Below are 18,790 nucleotides of genomic sequence, written 5' to 3'. Positions count from 1 at the left end.
ATTTCTACAAAAAGTCCAAGGTTAAAGGCTAACGTAAACATAAGCTATCTAAATATTTTCGGGGAGAAGAGGACGAAAAAACATACATTAACGGCTCAAATCTTGTTTCAAACTATCTTTACAAACATTAAATGGACTATTCATATGTTGTATCGATGAGCTAAATTAGTTTTATTAACAAAATAAATCAAACAAATAGTCTACTACGAATCGCTAAATAAAATTGAAGATTTTATTTATCTACTTCACATGTTCTTCACATGTTTATCCGATACAATTTGATAGGAGGCGCTGTCTCGAAAAACGAGGGGTCTGAGAATGCGGGACTCTGGGTGCAGGGGGACTGTAAATGCAGGTCTCCGAGTCTGCAGCTTCATACTACTCATTCGATCGTGAAAAGACCAGGGTGTAAATGCCCTCCGAAACGCATTCGAGACGGATTTGAATTCGATCGCTCAAACTACTTGAGGACGTGGTCTGTGCCGTATTCCAGACGAAACTGGACAAGTGTAAATGCATCTGGTTGTTGAAACCAAGCTATATGTCATGATATTTTAGTCATATATGACGACGCGCATCACCTGAGCAGCTGAGCTGAGCCCCTTCATCAAGCGCCGCAATCTATCGCAAATCAAAGTGAATTAGTGAAAGTAAGTCGCAGACGCTTAACACTACCATCTTCATTAAAAGTAAAGAAATGAAATGATCTTACCAGTTCTGTTGCCGATCTCTCTTATTGCTGTCTTTGCTGATTTTGAAATTAGCCGATGATTAATAAAATCCAGCTCATATCTGTTGCTTTCGGTGACGTGCACTTCATTAAATCTGTATATGGCGCGGAAAGAGACCGGCTTGTAGCTCATTACAAACCCCAACGCAAACTCCACGTGAGACAGAAAATAAAACTTCTGTCTGTCCAGTGCCATGCGTCGGAATAAGACGAGAGTCAACATCGGGAAGCTTTCAACAAACGGAGAGATCTCCGGTCGTCTCTAGGGCTCAAACGGGTCATAGCCTATACAAAGTGATAACTGAACGTGTTTCCATAATAATTCAATCATAAGTGGATACAGTAAGCACAGGGAGATAGATGGAAACAAAAACCGAAGTTTTCTACTACCCCCGTTTCCCCCTCTCACACAAGTGTGTAATTTACTCGAATGCCTTTCCTTTCATATATTTTAAATGACTTGCAGATTTATTACTGTATTACCTCATTATGACTGTAACAAAAGATGTGTGCCGCACAGTGTGCGGCTGATGCTCCGTAGTTATGAACAGCTCGTGCAAACGTGCGTATGTGTGTTCCTCCATGAACGCGCACAGCTCTGGTTGCAGTTTCGCTTGTCGCCAGAGGGGGCGTAGTTCTGCAAAAACTCAGAGACTTGCGTTTAGCTCCTTTAATGATAAATGGTGCACACACGGAGCTGTAGGCAATGTGCTTTCGAAATTAATATTTGTATGTTAACGTTACCAAAAGTAGGCTAACCCGCGCCCAAGGCCCCCTTTCCCGCGATCCATGTAGGCCTATAGACAATAGAGATAGAGAACATGGGAATTTGTAAGTATGCAAAGTACATTAGTTTTATCCAAAAACAACTCGCTAATAAAGTAGGCCTATAATCTATCCGTGGGGGAGAGAGAGCGCAGTCCGAATTGGTCACACCGAACGCGTCAAACACGTCAAGTCTAGTTAGACGCTTGAATCTTCTGCAGCCCGCTCAAGTTCAAAATTTTCTACTGAGAAAGACGTTCGCGGCAAACGAGTCACCCAATTCGCGACGCCCGGCGCGAATGATGCGTCTTCGCGTCTTTGCATTGACTATGAATGTACTCTGCTATCGCAATTAAATTCGCGTTCGGTGTAAACACACCATTAATGCATATACGAGCCAACATCATGGTCATATATTTTGAAAAAACACAATATATAGCTACTCGCGTGCAAAACACTTATTTCATTCGTTAACATGTAGACTACAAATGTTTGCATTCGTAAGAAACGTTTCTAATTGTTGATGCAAAATTTGTAGCAATTCTGAAATTCAGTTAAAAGTAAATTTCTTGACCAAAAATGCAATAAATGATCATGTGTAGGCCTAAGTACAAAAATTAAGCTTACCGCTTCTCAACGTCTTCACATGTGTTTCATATTTTTTTTGTCTGGATAGGCATCACGGGAAATTGCCTAGCCTATATCACGTGGCTCATACAGTTACTTAAGCTGATATAATCGATTTACTTAATTTTGATGCAATTATTGTAGTAGTTGACATGCATTATGTTTTTTTATTATTTTATTTATGCATACATTTAAGTGCACCTAGTAGCTTATATTTTTTTTGTTACACACATATGTTAAGTAAACGTTGAAAAGTTAGGAATACTTATTTTTTTATGTTTGATCCAATTACTTTCATAAGTATTGGTTGTTCGGCTGCTTCAAGATCATACATGCTTTCGAAACAGTACTGTGATGTCATACACCAATCGTCTGTACTCTGTACAGTGCTGCTTCAAGATCATACGTATGCTTTCAAATCAGTACTGTGATGTCATACACCAATCGTATGTACTCTGTACAGTGCTGCTTCAAGATCATACTGTTTGCTTTCGAATCAGTACTGTGATGTCATACACCAATCGTCTGTACTCTGTACAGTGCTGCTTCAAGATCATACGTATGCTTTCAAATCAGTACTGTGATGTCATACACCAATCGTATGTACTCTGTACAGTGCTGCTTCAAGATCATACTGTTTGCTTTTGAATCAGTACTGTGATGTCATACACCAATCGTCTGTACTCTGTACAGTGCTGCTTCAAGATCATACTGTTTGCTTTTGAATCAGTACTGTGATGTCATACACCAATCGTCTGTACTCTGTACAGTGCTGCTTCAAGATCATACTGTATGCTTTCGAATCAGGACTGTGATGTCATAAACCAATCGTCTGTAGGGGAGACCCGGGGCAATTGTAACGTATTTTACATTTTCCTTAATAACTCACAAACTACTTGAGATAGACTAGTCATCTTTTGATACAAGAAACATATATATGTGCACTAATTAATAATACAATTTATATATTTTTACTTATAAGAACAAGACTAAAATATTCAATTAAATGCAGTGTGGGGGCAATTGTAACACTGAGAAATAACTCCTATTAACCCACTTTATCTCAAATAAAAGCCTACCTCAAAGTAATCACTTTACTGCTGTTAATTTTAAGAGTTTATATAATATTCCCACTTTGTCAAGCACATATAAAACACACATTATTTTATATAAAAAATGCTAATTGATGATTTGTTAATACTGGAACAAACATTTATTTTTAATACACCCTTTTAAAATGAAGTTTTACAATAGAATTTAGTGAAATATGTTCATTTTTTTAACAGAAAAGTATGTCAACACACACAAACAAGCTTATTACAATGGGCCTTGTGGCTCGGGGGCAACTGTAACACAGTGTTACAGTGTTGTTTATGTTCGTTTTTAATCAATAACCTAGGGATAAAATGTATACAAGTTTAAATTGACAGACATCTAAACTTTAGACAGCAGAAGAAAAATACTGTACATCCAAAAAATAACTTTCACACCTCAAAATCAGTTTGTCGTTAATAACTTCTGCTAAAGTTGAAAATGTCACGCTTCTTTTCCACAGATAGAGAGAGAATCCTATTGGGCATGTACAGATTAAGTGTCATCACTCTAGCTTGTTTCTGATTGGAGGAATTGAGTGTGGTACAATTGCCCCCTGTTAGTTACAATTGCCCCCGGTCTCCCCAGTGCTTCGTCAAGGTGATCAAAGTACACTGCATGCTTTCGAATCAGTACTGTGATGTCATACACCCAGGGATGTAGTGAAGGCTAAATGCGCAAATGCCGTTTACGCACCTCCCAATATTCGGGAATTGCGTTTACCCACCTCCAAAGTGCGTTTATCCACCTTTCAATTGCGTTTATCCACCTCTAAATATCCTAGTTCCTAAGACATTTTAAATTAAGCTTATGTCGTTAATTTAGTTTCTTTAATTTAGTTAATTTAGTATAGGTTGTTAAACCTAAGGCGAACTTTTTTACTCATTAAGACGGTCGCCTGCCACCACCTACTGGCGGTTTAGTGTTAAATGTTTAAAAGTAGCATCATTCTTTCTTATATGTAAATTAAAATCAATTTCATAACATTATTTCATGCAATTGTAATTTTTCAGTGTAAATGATTTAATTTGATCAACCCCTAGAGTAACAGCCCTATGGTGTCTTATTATTAGAAATAATTGAATTTATTGATCAAATTTAGGAATTTAAAATGAAATATGAAGCATACATTTAATAATATTGGGGGAGGGGGGTGCCCTTTAAAGGTGCAGAAATTACAATATGGTGATTTAAATATCAAAGCTGATATATCAATGATGAGAATATTTTTGAAGAATAAGTCAAATTTTTAAAAAATCTGAACAAGCAACTTTTTTACTCGGACAAGTGAAAGGCAGATTTACTTAGCATATGAAAAGGCTTAATGTCGAGCCCTCCCTATATAGCAATGTCATCAGGAGACACACATACACCGGTAGGCAGTGGCCCACCTTACCTGGTGACCATGTCTTGGTCCACCAGAATTTATAGTTTACCCACCTCTTCAACTACACCTCTGCATACACCAATCGTCTGTACTCTGTACAGTGCTGTCGATCACTGTCTGCTGTATGCTTTCGAATCAGTACTGTGATGTCATACACCAATCGTCTGTACTCTATAGTGCTGCTTCTAGTTGATGGTCTCATCCCAAATCGTCATATAACTGACGTTTTGGGACGTCTTTTGACCATACGTCAATATTCGCCTTTTTAGGGCCCCCTTAAACGTCGGTAGATGAGGTTATGGGACCCTAACTCTACCCCATACCTAAACTTAACCCTAAACCTAACCCGTCACCTAACTGACGTTAAAGGTAAAGCGTCAGTTGTATGACGGCCCGGGATCGCCATCTACCGACGTTTAAGGGGGCCCTAAAAAGGCGGATATTGACGTATGGTCAAAATACGTCCCAAAACGTCAGTTATATGACGATTTGGGATGAGACTGTGTTATATATTTTCGAATCAGTACTGTGATGTCATACCCAGGGATGTAGTGGAGGCTAAATGCACGTAAATGCCATTTACCCACCTCCCAATATTCGGGAATTGCGTTTGCACCTCCAAAGTGCGTTTATCCACCTTTCAATTACGTTTATCCACCTCTAAATATCCAGTAGTTCCTAAGACATTTTAAATTAAGCTTATGTCGTTTTAGTTTCATATTGTCCACACTCTAAAAAATGATGAGTTGGATTTACTTAAAATATATATGCACCATTTTTGTATCAAAAAATGTGCATATCTTTTAAGTAAATCCAACACAGTGCAGGCCATGTGAGATCAAAATAAATCTTAGTTCTGTTAACTTAAAATTTAAGCTCATTTATATATATAAAATAAGACAATTAAATCAGTTGAACCAACCATTTTAACTTAGTTTAGATCTTCAGCTTACATGTCTTAAAATAAATAACATGCAAATCACACACAATAAAGCATTTCACTTTATTATTTATTTAAATTGCATCTTAAAATATATTCAAATAGAAAATAGTTGTTAAAATAATAATAATAATAATATAGTCACAATATTACAGTTTTTCTTGGATCAAAGAAATGAAGGCTTGGTGGGCAGAAGAGACTTCTTTTAAAAATATTAAACAATCTTAGTGTGTGTGTGTGTGTGTGTGTGTGTGTGTGTGTGTGTGTGTGTGTGTGTGTGTGTCTATATATATAATTATATATATATATATATATATATATATATATATATATATATTATTTTTTTCAAAAACCAATAAAAAAAAACAATTAAATGCAACAAATTAGTCCATTATTAAATACCTATAAATATAAAAAAATAGTCTATTAAATAATATCTATTAATTTAAACAAAACAGAAGTTAATTAATGACTTTCCTCCAGAGGTTATGAACGAATCTCTTCAAAAACATTTTAGCAGTAACTACTGGAAAACAGTAAAGATCTACAATCTTTATTTGAAGCTAAAGTTTTGTTTAAAGGGTATTTACTTATTTTGATAATAATTTTGAAGGTTTAATTTACTGAATTAATGCTGTCATTTAGGAATAATATTGTGCTAGAATCAAGATTGCCATTATTTAATGATAAATGGTGCACACACGGAGCTGTAGGCAATGTGCTTTCGAAATTAATATTTGTATGTTAACGTTACCAAAAGTAGGCTAACCCGCGCCCAAGGCCCCCTTTCCCGCGATCCATGTAGGCCTATAGACAATAGAGATAGAGAACATGGGAATTTGTAAGTATGCAAAGTACATTAGTTTTATCCAAAAACAACTCGCTAATAAAGTAGGCCTATAATCTTTCCGTGGGGGAGAGAGAGCACAGTCCGAATTGGTCACACCGAACGCGTCAAACACGTCAAGTCTAGTTAGACGCTTGAATCTTCTGCAGCCCGCTCAAGTTCAAAATTTTCTACTGAGAAAGACGTTCGCGGCAAACGAGTCACCCAATTCGCGACGCCCGGCGCGAATGATGCGTCTTCGCGTCTTTGCATTGACTATGAATGTACTCTGCTATCGCAATTAAATTCGCGTTCGGTGTAAACACACCATTAATGCATATACGAGCCAACATCATGGTCATATATTTTGAAAAAACACAATATATAGCTACTCGCGTGCAAAACACTTATTTCATTCGTTAACATGTAGACTACAAATGTTTGCATTCGTAAGAAACGTTTCTAATTGTTGATGCAAAATTTGTAGCAATTCTGAAATTCAGTTAAAAGTAAATTTCTTGACCAAAAATGCAATAAATGATCATGTGTAGGCCTAAGTACAAAAATTAAGCTTACCGCTTCTCAGCGTCTTCACATGTGTTTCATATTTTTTTTGTCTGGATAGGCATCACGGGAAATTGCATAGCCTATATCACGTGGCTCATACAGTTACTTAAACTGATATAATCGATTTACTTAATTTTGATGCAATTATTGTAGTAGTTGACATGCATTATGTTTTTTTATTATTTTATTTATGCATACATTTAAGTGCACCTAGTAGCTTATATTTTTTTGTTACACACATATGTTAAGTAAACGTTGAAAAGTTAGGAATACTTAATTTTTTATGTTTGATCCAATTACTTTTATAAGTATTGGTTGTTCGGCTGCTTCAAGATCATACATGCTTTCGAAACAGTACTTGTGATGTCATACACCAATCGTCTGTACTCTGTACAGTGCTGCTTCAAGATCATACTGTTTGCTTTCGAATCAGTACTGTGATGTCATACACCAATCGTCTGTACTCTGTACAGTGCTGCTTCAAGATCATACGTACTTTCAAATCAGTACTGTGATGTCATACACCAATCGTATGTACTCTGTACAGTGCTGCTTCAAGATCATACTGTATGCTTTCGAATCAGGACTGTGATGTCATAAACCAATCGTCTGTACTCTGTACAGTGCTGCTTCAAGATCATACTGTATGCTTTCGAATCAGGACTGTGATGTCATAAACCAATCGTCTGTAGGGGAGACCCGGGGCAATTGTAACGTATTTTACATTTTCCTTAATAACTCACAAACTTGAGATAGACTAGTCATCTTTTGATACAAGAAACATATATATGTGCACTAATTAATAATACAATTTATATATTTTTACTTATAAGAACAAGACTAAAATATTCAATTAAATGCAGTGTGGTGGCAATTGTAACACTGAGAAATAACTCCTATTAACCCACTTTATCTCAAATAAAAGCCTACCTCAAAGTAATCACTTTACTGCTGTTAATTTTAAGAGTTTATATAATATTCCCACTTTGTCAAGCACATATAAAACACACATTATTTTATATAAAAAATGCTAATTGATGATTTGTTAATACTGGAACAAACATTTATTTTAATACACCCTTTTAAAATGAAGTTTTACAATAGAATTTAGTGAAATATGTTCATTTTTTTAACAGAAAAGTGTGTCAACACACACAAACAAGCTTATTACAATGGGCCTTGTGGCTCGGGGGCAACTGTAACACAGTGTTACAGTGTTGTTTATGTTCGTTTTTAATCAATAACCTAGGGATAAAATGTATACAAGTTTAAATTGACAGACATCTAAACTTTACACAGCAGAAGAAAAATACATTACATCCAAAAAATAACTTTCACACCTCAAAATCAGTTTGTCGTTAATAACTTCTGCTAAAGTTGAAAATGTCACGCTTCTTTTCCACAGATAGAGAGAGAATCCTATTGGGCATGTACAGATTAAGTGTCATCACTCTAGCTTGTTTCTGATTGGAGGCATTGAGTGTGGTACAATTGCCCCCTGTTACAATTGCCCCCGGTCTCCCCAGTGCTTCGTCAAGGTGATCAAAGTACACTGCATGCTTTCGAATCAGTACTGTGATGTCATACACCCAGGGATGTAGTGAAGGCTAAATGCGCAAATGCCGTTTACCCCCAATATTCGGGAATTGCGTTTACCCACCTCCAAAGTGCGTTTATCCACCTTTCAATTGCGTTTATCCACCTCTAAATATCCTAGTTCCTAAGACATTTTAAATTAAGCTTATGTCGTTAATTTAGTTTCTTTAATTTAGTTAATTTAGTATAGGTTGTTAAACCTAAGGCGAACTTTTTCACTCATTAAGACGGTCGCCTGCCACCACCTACTGGCGGTTTAGTGTTAAATGTTTAAAAGTAGCATCATTCTTTCTTATATGTAAATTAAAATCAATTTCATAACATTATTTCATGCAATTGTAATTTTTCAGTGTAAATGATTTAATTTGATCAACCCCTAGAGTAACAGCCCTATGGTGTCTTATTATTAGAAATAATTGAATTTATTGATCAAATTTAGGAATTTAAAATGAAATATGAAGCATACATTTAATAATATTGGGGGAGGGGGGTGCCCTTTAAAGGTGCAGAAATTACAATATGGTGATTTAAATATCAAAGCTGATATATCAATGATGAGAATATTTTTTAAGAATAAGTCAAATTTTTAAAAAATCTGAACAAGCAACTTTTTTACTCGGACAAGTGAAAGGCAGATTTACTTAGCATATGAAAAGGCTTAATGTCGAGCCCTCCCTATATAGCAATGTCATCAGGAGACACACATACACCGGTAGGCAGTGGCCCACCTTACCTGGTGACCATGTCTTGGTCCACCAGAATTTATAGTTTACCCACCTCTTCAACTACACCTCTGCATACACCAATCGTCTGTACTCTGTACAGTGCTGTCGATCACTGTCTGCTGTATGCTTTCGAATCAGTACTGTGATGTCATACACCAATCGTCTGTACTCTGTATAGTGCTGCTTCTAGTTGATCACTGTATATTTTCGAATCAGTACTGTGATGTCATACCCAGGGATGTAGTGGAGGCTAAATGCACGTAAATGCCATTTACCCACCTCCCAATATTCGGGAATTGCGCTTGCACCTCCAAAGTGCGTTTATCCACCTTTCAATTACGTTTATCCACCTCTAAATATCCAGTAGTTCCTAAGACATTTTAAATTAAGCTTATGTCGTTTTAGTTTCATATTGTCCACACTCTAAAAAATGATGAGTTGGATTTACTTAAAATATATATGCACCATTTTTGTATCAAAAAATGTGCATATCTTTTAAGTAAATCCAACACAGTGCAGGCCATTTGAGATCAAAATAAATCTTAGTTCTGTTAACTTAAAATTTAAGCTCATTTATATATATAAAATAAGACAATTAAATCAGTTGAACCAACCATTTTAACTTAGTTTAGATCTTCAGCTTACATGTCTTAAAATAAATAACATGCAAATCACACACAATAAAGCATTTCACTTTATTATTTATTTAAATTGCATCTTAAAATATATTCAAATAGAAAATAGTTGTTAAAATAATAATAATAATAATATAGTCACAATATTACAGTTTTTCTTGGATCAAAGAAATGAAGGCTTGGTGGGCAGAAGAGACTTCTTTTAAAAATATTAAACAATCTTAGTGTGTGTGTGTGTGTGTGTGTCTATATATATAATTATATATATATATATATATATATATATATATATATATATATATTATTTTTTTCAAAAACCAATAAAAAAAAACAATTAAATGCAACAAATTAGTCCATTATTAAATACCTATAAATATAAAAAAATAGTCTATTAAATAATATCTATTAATTTAAACAAAACAGAAGTTAATTAATGACTTTCCTCCAGAGGTTATGAACGAATCTCTTCAAAAACATTTTAGCAGTAACTACTGGAAAACAGTAAAGATCTACAATCTTTATTTGAAGCTAAAGTTTTGTTTAAAGGGTATTTACTTATTTTGATAATAATTTTGAAGGTTTAATTTACTGAATTAATGCTGTCATTTAGGAATAATATTGTGCTAGAATCAAGATTGCCATTATTTAATGATAAATCGTGCACACACGGAGCTGTAGGCAATGTGCTTTCGAAATTAATATTTGTATGTTAACGTTACCAAAAGTAGGCTAACCCGCGCCCAAGGCCCCCTTTCCCGCGATCCATGTAGGCCTATAGACAATAGAGATAGAGAACATGGGAATTTGTAAGTATGCAAAGTACATTAGTTTTATCCAAAAACAACTCGCTAATAAAGTAGGCCTATAATCTATCCGTGGGGGAGAGAGAGCGCAGTCCGAATTGGTCACACCGAACGCGTCAAACACGTCAAGTCTAGTTAGACGCTTGAATCTTCTGCAGCCCGCTCAAGTTCAAAATTTTCTACTGAGAAAGACGTTCGCGGCAAACGAGTCACCCAATTCGCGACGCCCGGCGCGAATGATGCGTCTTCGCGTCTTTGCATTGACTATGAATGTACTCTGCTATCGCAATTAAATTCGCGTTCGGTGTAAACACACCATTAATGCATATACGAGCCAACATCATGGTCATATATTTTGAAAAAACACAATATATAGCTACTCGCGTGCAAAACACTTATTTCATTCGTTAACATGTAGACTACAAATGTTTGCATTCGTAAGAAACGTTTCTAATTGTTGATGCAAAATTTGTAGCAATTCTGAAATTCAGTTAAAAGTAAATTTCTTGACCAAAAATGCAATAAATGATCATGTGTAGGCCTAAGTACAAAAATTAAGCTTACCGCTTCTCAACGTCTTCACATGTGTTTCATATTTTTTTTGTCTGGATAGGCATCACGGGAAATTGCATAGCCTATATCACGTGGCTCATACAGTTACTTAAACTGATATAATCGATTTACTTAATTTTGATGCAATTATTGTAGTAGTTGACATGCATTATGTTTTTTTATTATTTTATTTATGCATACATTTAAGTGCACCTAGTAGCTTATATTTTTTTGTTACACACATATGTTAAGTAAACGTTGAAAAGTTAGGAATACTTATTTTTTTATGTTTGATCCAATTACTTTCATAAGTATTGGTTGTTCGGCTGCTTCAAGATCATACATGCTTTCGAAACAGTACTGTGATGTCATACACCAATCGTCTGTACTCTGTACAGTGCTGCTTCAAGATCATACGCATGCTTTCAAATCAGTACTGTGATGTCATACACCAATCGTATGTACTCTGTACAGTGCTGCTTCAAGATCATACTGTTTGCTTTCGAATCAGTACTGTGATGTCATACACCAATCGTCTGTACTCTGTACAGTGCTGCTTCAAGATCATACTGTATGCTTTCGAATCAGGACTGTGATGTCATAAACCAATCGTCTGTAGGGGAGACCCGGGGCAATTGTAACGTATTTTACATTTTCCTTAATAACTCACAAACTACTTGAGATAGACTATCTTTTGATACAAGAAACATATATATGTGCACTAATTAATAATACAATTTATATATTTTTACTTATAAGAACAAGACTAAAATATTCAATTAAATGCAGTGTGGGGGCAATTGTAACACTGAGAAATAACTCCTATTAACCCACTTTATCTCAAATAAAAGCCTACCTCAAAGTAATCACTTTACTGCTGTTAATTTTAAGAGTTTATATAATATTCCCACTTTGTCAAGCACATATAAAACACACATTATTTTATATAAAAAATGCTAATTGATGATTTGTTAATACTGGAACAAACATTTATTTTAATACACCCTTTTAAAATGAAGTTTTACAATAGAATTTAGTGAAATATGTTCATTTTTTTAACAGAAAAGTATGTCAACACACACAAACAAGCTTATTACAATGGGCCTTGTGGCTCGGGGGCAACTGTAACACAGTGTTACAGTGCTGTTTATGTTCGTTTTTAATCAATAACCTAGGGATAAAATGTATACAAGTTTAAATTGACAGACATCTAAACTTTAGACAGCAGAAGAAAAATACTGTACATCCAAAAAATAACTTTCACACCTCAAAATCAGTTTGTCGTTAATAACTTCTGCTAAAGTTGAAAATGTCAGGCTTCTTTTCCACAGATAGAGAGAGAATCCTATTGGGCATGTACAGATTAAGTGTCATCACTCTAGCTTGTTTCTGATTGGAGGAATTGAGTGTGGTACAATTGCCCCCTGTTACAATTGCCCCCGGTCTCCCCAGTGCTTCGTCAAGGTGATCAAAGTACACTGCATGCTTTCGAATCAGTACTGTGATGTCATACACCCAGGGATGTAGTGAAGGCTAAATGCGCAAATGCCGTTTACGCACCTCCCAATATTCGGGAATTGCGTTTACCCACCTCCAAAGTGCGTTTATCCACCTTTCAATTGCGTTTATCCACCTCTAAATATCCTAGTTCCTAAGACATTTTAAATTAAGCTTATGTCGTTAATTTAGTTTCTTTAATTTAGTTAATTTAGTATAGGTTGTTAAACCTAAGGCGAACTTTTTCACTCATTAAGACGGTCGCCTGCCACCACCTACTGGCGGTTTAGTGTTAAATGTTTAAAAGTAGCATCATTCTTTCTTATATGTAAATTAAAATCAATTTCATAACATTATTTCATGCAATTGTAATTTTTCAGTGTAAATGATTTAATTTGATCAACCCCTAGAGTAACAGCCCTATGGTGTCTTATTATTAGAAATAATTGAATTCATTGATCAAATTTAGGAATTTAAAATGAAATATGAAGCATACATTTAATAATATTGGGGGAGGGGGGTGCCCTTTAAAGGTGCAGAAATTACAATATGGTGATTTAAATATCAAAGCTGATATATCAATGATGAGAATATTTTTTAAGAATAAGTCAAATTTTTAAAAAATCTGAACAAGCAACTTTTTTACTCGGACAAGTGAAAGGCAGATTTACTTAGCATATGAAAAGGCTTAATGTCGAGCCCTCCCTATATAGCAATGTCATCAGGAGACACACATACACCGGTAGGCAGTGGCCCACCTTACCTGGTGACCATGTCTTGGTCCACCAGAATTTATAGTTTACCCACCTCTTCAACTACACCTCTGCATACACCAATCGTCTGTACTCTGTACAGTGCTGTCGATCACTGTCTGCTGTATGCTTTCGAATCAGTACTGTGATGTCATACACCAATCGTCTGTACTCTGTATAGTGCTGCTTCTAGTTGATCACTGTATATTTTCGAATCAGTACTGTGATGTCATACCCAGGGATGTAGTGGAGGCTAAATGCACGTAAATGCCATTTACCCACCTCCCAATATTCGGGAATTGCGTTTGCACCTCCAAAGTGCGTTTATCCACCTTTCAATTACGTTTATCCACCTCTAAATATCCAGTAGTTCCTAAGACATTTTAAATTAAGCTTATGTCGTTTTAGTTTCATATTGTCCACACTCTAAAAAATGATGAGTTGGATTTACTTAAAATATATATGCACCATTTTTGTATCAAAAAATGTGCACATATCTTTTAAGTAAATCCAACACAGTGCAGGCCATGTGAGATCAAAATAAATCTTAGTTCTGTTAACTTAAAATTTAAGCTCATTTATATATATAAAATAAGACAATTAAATCAGTTGAACCAACCATTTTAACTTAGTTTAGATCTTCAGCTTACATGTCTTAAAATAAATAACATGCAAATCACACACAATAAAGCATTTCACTTTATTATTTATTTAAATTGCATCTTAAAATATATTCAAATAGAAAATAGTTGTTAAAATAATAATAATAATATAGTCACAATATTACAGTTTTTCTTGGATCAAAGAAATGAAGGCTTGGTGGGCAGAAGAGACTTCTTTTAAAAATATTAAACAATCTTAGTGTGTGTGTGTGTGTGTGTGTCTATATATATAATTATATATATATATATATATATATATATATATATATATATATATATGTCACCGCCCCGGGATGGTCCGACCCACACCCGGACGGACCTACACCCCACCGCGAGGAGCCGACACCACAAGGACACCAATGAACGGACAAAGAGACCAATGAGCAGATTAAGAGGGAAGTTTTATTTATTTTAAAAGTTCAAGAATGTTGAGCAGATGGTTTCGTTGTGTAGGCCTGGACAGGATTGGAGACCACTGGAATCCGTACTCTATTCCCACAAGGAAGATCTTCGTCGGCGCCGTTTGATTCATAAACAATATTTATATTTAATATTTATATTTAAACAATATGAATGTAAGCCAGAGGAGAACTGGCCCCCGACTGAGCCTGGGTTCTCCCAAGGTTTTTTCTCCATCCAATCTGATGGAGTTTTGGTTCCTTGCCACTGTCGCTTTGCTTTTGGCTTGCTTTGAGCTTGCTCAGTTGGGGTTATTTATTTAGTGTTTAGCAATGTTGTTGATCTGTGTTGTGCTACTTACATGTTATCACTGTGAAGCTGCTTTGATACAATCTGTATTGTGAAAAGCGCTATATAAATAAATGTGACTTGACTTGACTTGACGTGACTGCTCTGTGAAGCTCAGGCAGAGAGAATGGAGCTCGGTTACTCAGCGGCGTGTACACAGCGTGTCTGCTTCTCCGTGGGGCTCAGGCAGAAAGAATGAAGTAGTCGGGGTGCTCACTAACGTAGCTGCAGCGAAACTGCTTCTCTGTGGGGCTCGGGCAGAGAGAATGAACAGGGTCAGAGTGCTCACCGAGGTAACTGCAGCGATACTGCTTCTCTGTGGGGCTCAGGCAGAACGAATGAGGCTCGGTTGTTCAGCAGTGCAACTGCTTCTCTGTGGGGCTCAGGCAGAGAGGATGAAAAGGTCAGAGTGCTCACCGACGTAACTGCAGCAATACTGCTTCTCTGTGGGGCTCAGGCAGAAAGAATGGGGCTCGGTTGCTCAGCGGCGTGTTCACAGCGTATCCGCTTCTCTGTGGGGCTCAGGCAGAGAGAATGAAAAAGGTCAGAGTGCTCACCGACATAACTGCAGCGATACTGCTTCTCTGTGGAGCTCAGGCAGAAAGAATGGGGCTCGATTGCTCAGCGGCGTGTTCACAGCGTATCCGCTTCTCTGTGGGGCTCAGGCAGAGAGAATGAAAAAGGTCAGGGTGCTCACCGACGTATCTGCAGCAATACTGCTTCTCTGTGGGGCTCAGGCAGAAAGAATGGGGCTCGATTGCTCAGCGGCGTGTTCACAGCGTATCCGCTTCTCTGTGGGGCTCAGGCAGAGAGAATGAAAAAGGTCAGAGTGCTCACCGACGTAACTGCAGCGATACTGCTTCTCTGTGGGGCTCAGGCAGAAAGAATGGGGCTCGGTTGCTCAGCGGCGTGTTCACAGCGTATCCGCTTCTCTGTGGGGCTCAGGCAGAGAAAATGAAAAAGGTCAGAGTGCTCACCGACATAACTGCAGCGATACTGCTTCTCTGTGGAGCTCAGGCAGAAAGAATGGGGCTCGGTTGCTCAGCGGCGTGTTCACAGCGTATCCGCTTCTCTGTGGGGCTCAGGCAGAGAGAATGAAAAAGGTCAGGGTGCTCACCGACGTATCTGCAGCGATACTGCTTCTCTGTGGGGCTCAGGCAGAAAGAATGGGGCTCGGTTGCTCAGCGGCGTGTTCACAGCGTATCCGCTTCTCTGTGGGGCTCAGGCAGAGAGAATGAAAAGGGTCAGAGTGCTCACCGACGTAACTGCAGCAATACTGCTTCTCTGTGGGGCTCGGGCAGAGAGAATGAACAGGGTCAGAGTGCTCACCGAGGTAACTGCAGCGATACTGCTTCTCTGTGGGGCTCAGGCAGAACGAATGAGGCTCGGTTGTTCAGCGGTGCAACTGCTTCTCTGTGGGGCTCAGGCAGAGAGGATGAAAAGGTCAGAGTGCTCACCGACGTAACTGCAGCAATACTGCTTCTCTGTGGGGCTCAGGCAGAAAGAATGGGGCTCGGTTGCTCAGCGGCGTGTTCACAGCGTATCCGCTTCTCTGTGGGGCTCAGGCAGAGAGAATGAAAAAGGTCAGAGTGCTCACCGACATAACTGCAGCGATACTGCTTCTCTGTGGAGCTCAGGCAGAAAGAATGGGGCTCGATTGCTCAGCGGCGTGTTCACAGCGTATCCGCTTCTCTGTGGGGCTCAGGCAGAGAGAATGAAAAAGGTCAGGGTGCTCACCGACGTATCTGCAGCAATACTGCTTCTCTGTGGGGCTCAGGCAGAAAGAATGGGGCTCGATTGCTCAGCGGCGTGTTCACAGCGTATCCGCTTCTCTGTGGGGCTCAGGCAGAGAGAATGAAAAAGGTCAGAGTGCTCACCGACGTAACTGCAGCGATACTGCTTCTCTGTGGGGCTCAGGCAGAAAGAATGGGGCTCGGTTGCTCAGCGGCGTGTTCACAGCGTATCCGCTTCTCTGTGGGGCTCAGGCAGAGAGAATGAAAAAGGTCAGAGTGCTCACCGACGTAACTGCAGCGATACTGCTTCTCTGTGGGGCTCAGGCAGAAAGAATGGGGCTCGGTTGCTCAGCGGCGTGTTCACAGCGTATCCGCTTCTCTGTGGGGCTCAGGCAGAGAGAATGAAAAAGGTCAGGGTGCTCACCGACGTATCTGCAGCGATACTGCTTCTCTGTGGGGCTCAGGCAGAAAGAATGGGGCTCGGTTGCTCAGCGGCGTGTTCACAGCGTATCCGCTTCTCTGTGGGGCTCAGGCAGAGAGAATGAAAAGGGTCAGAGTGCTCACCGACGTAACTGCAGCAATACTGCTTCTCTGAGGGGCTCAGGCAGAAAGAATGGGGCTCGGTTGCTCAGCGGCGTGTTCACAGCGTATCCGCTTCTCTGTGGGGCTCAGGCAGAGAGAATGAAAAAGGTCAGGGTGCTCACCGACGTATCTGCAGCGATACTGCTTCTCTGTGGGGCTCAGGCAGAAAGAATGGGGCTCGGTTGCTCAGCGGCGTGTTCACAGCGTATCCGCTTCTCTGTGGGGCTCAGGCAGAGAGAATGAAAAAGGTCAGGGTGCTCACCGACGTATCTGCAGCGATACTGCTTCTCTGTGGGGCTCAGGCAGAAAGAATGGGGCTCGGTGGCTCAGCGGCGTGTTCACAGCGTATCCGCTTCTCTGTGGGGCTCAGGCAGAGAGAATGAAAAAGGTCAGAGTGCTATAAGGAGTACAATCACTGGTGTTAATTCTCCATCGAGATGATCATTCAATGGTAGATAACTGGCGGAGTGGCTTAGCTGAAGCTGTATCCTTACAATGTTCAATGGTGAATAATGGCAGAAACCAGGTTCAGTAATACTTCTCTTCCCTGACGTTCATAGGGAGATGAATCAGTACAGACCACCGTAGCCTAAGCATTACACTTCCACCTTCGTACACACTGCAATCCACACAGGCAAAACACACGTGAATAACTTTAAGAGATCAAAATCATTCCACTCACAAATCAGGCTTCAGTACGGCGTCTCTTCTATCTTCATCAATGAGGTGCTCCTGCAGCAATACTGTAGGCAATCATTAATTCCATACACCAGCCCACATAGTCATAATCATTCCTCATACCGCTTGCTCCAGCCCAATGTATGTCACTTCTCTCTCTGTTGCACTCTTTCACTCGTCGAGGACTTCCCAGCTCAGACACGTCGTTCCTTTTCTGCCTCTCCCTTTTCCCCGCTCACCAACCAAAGACCTTTTCAACTGTGCTGGTATGACGTGTGCGCCAATCAGCGATCGACGCGCTCACAATGCGCACCTGCTGTACATCAAATAGGAACCGGAGAAGTCTTAGGTCCCCCCCCCCCGGAAATGTTCCCCATGGGAACGAAGGCACAAAATAATAGTTCCGCCCCCCCCCTCGATTGTCACGAGTGACACTCTCCCCCACCAATTGGTTCTAGTCCCTAGAACCAGGCATCTTCAACCCAGGCGCCATACCGTTCCGGCGGTTGCCCTCGGGTATCTCGCTGGGAGCGTCGGGGTGGAGATACAGGGGCCACTCTCCCAACTCCCACTTCGGGATGTCGAGGGGCCACAGCCCATCCAACCCATGGTGCCTCAGAACACGGAGGGACAACGGGTGTTTCTTCTCTCCCCTCAGGGAAATTAGGGCAGGGCCGAAGTAGGTTTCGGTGGAGCACCCGCTCTGGGCCAAGCCTCCCTTCCGGCCGCACAGTGTACACAGGCATGTCTGGTCCCTGTTGACGTTCCACCACATATGGCGTACTCTCCCACCGATCACTAAGCTTACCTTTTCCTTGACGTCGATTGTCTCTTACCAACACCCTTTCTCCAGGTAACAATGGAGCGTCTCGAGCGGTCCGATCATACAACCGC

Source organism: Pimephales promelas, chromosome 25 (genome assembly GCF_988280905.1).
Source record: "Pimephales promelas chromosome 25, fPimPro1.hap1.1, whole genome shotgun sequence".
Taxonomy (NCBI): Eukaryota; Metazoa; Chordata; class Actinopteri; order Cypriniformes; family Leuciscidae; genus Pimephales; species Pimephales promelas.
Note: the sequence above shows the minus strand (reverse complement) of the source record.